Here is a 354-nt window from a genome sequence, read left to right as displayed (position 1 = left end):
GTGAGCTCTGCGGGGCTGCCGGCTGCCCGCCGAAGAATGCTGCCCATGGCCTGGGTGCGGGCCAGGCGCTGCAGCAGCTGAGCCCTCCTCAGCTGCCCGGATTTGAGCCTGATTCAGGATTTTACTGGGGTTTTTTTGGCTGGGATGCTGAATGGGCTCTTTGGGAGGCTGTTCTCCGCCGGGATCAACGAAGCGGTTGCTGCTGCAAAGCGTCCGACCCGCTTTAGGAAGCAGCTGGGGGACGGACAGACAGACACAAAGCGTTTTCAAAGTGCAAGACAGCGCGAGCGCCGGGAGTAACCACTTTCCCCTCGAGCATCCCGGCTCCGTCCGGGCGCCGGGATGGGGCTGGGG

Source organism: Buceros rhinoceros, unplaced genomic scaffold (genome assembly GCF_000710305.1).
Source record: "Buceros rhinoceros silvestris isolate BGI_N320 unplaced genomic scaffold, ASM71030v1 scaffold25576, whole genome shotgun sequence".
In the NCBI taxonomy this organism is placed as follows: Eukaryota; Metazoa; Chordata; class Aves; order Bucerotiformes; family Bucerotidae; genus Buceros; species Buceros rhinoceros.
Note: the sequence above shows the minus strand (reverse complement) of the source record.